Source organism: Rhagoletis pomonella, unplaced genomic scaffold (genome assembly GCF_013731165.1).
Source record: "Rhagoletis pomonella isolate Grant_MI unplaced genomic scaffold, Rhpom_1.0 Rhpom_scaffold_00001, whole genome shotgun sequence".
In the NCBI taxonomy this organism is placed as follows: Eukaryota; Metazoa; Arthropoda; class Insecta; order Diptera; family Tephritidae; genus Rhagoletis; species Rhagoletis pomonella.
The window spans coordinates 8,193,490-8,193,788 of NW_023458555.1; positions in this window are offsets into that span (position 1 = coordinate 8,193,490).

Here is a 299-nt window from a genome sequence, read left to right on the forward strand (position 1 = left end):
ATTTTAATGCGATAGTAAGAGATAGCTAGTGTGACAGCACAATAGCACAACACAACAGCAATTCAAACACACAGGCATTATTGTGTGAGAGCGCATTTGCCGCAGCCGTTGTTTTCTGGAAATTTGCTTGCCTGCCAGTTCAACTGTCGGAGAGTCGTCTCAGCAGCTACGAAAGTGGGAAGAAGTAGTAGGGTAAAAGAACTTGTCACGGGTTGCGGAGCGGTATAGAGTAGATAGAAGAGTGAAAAAAGTACGGTCGTGGTCGGGTGGTGTTGTGTCGTTTTATGTACATTCGTTTC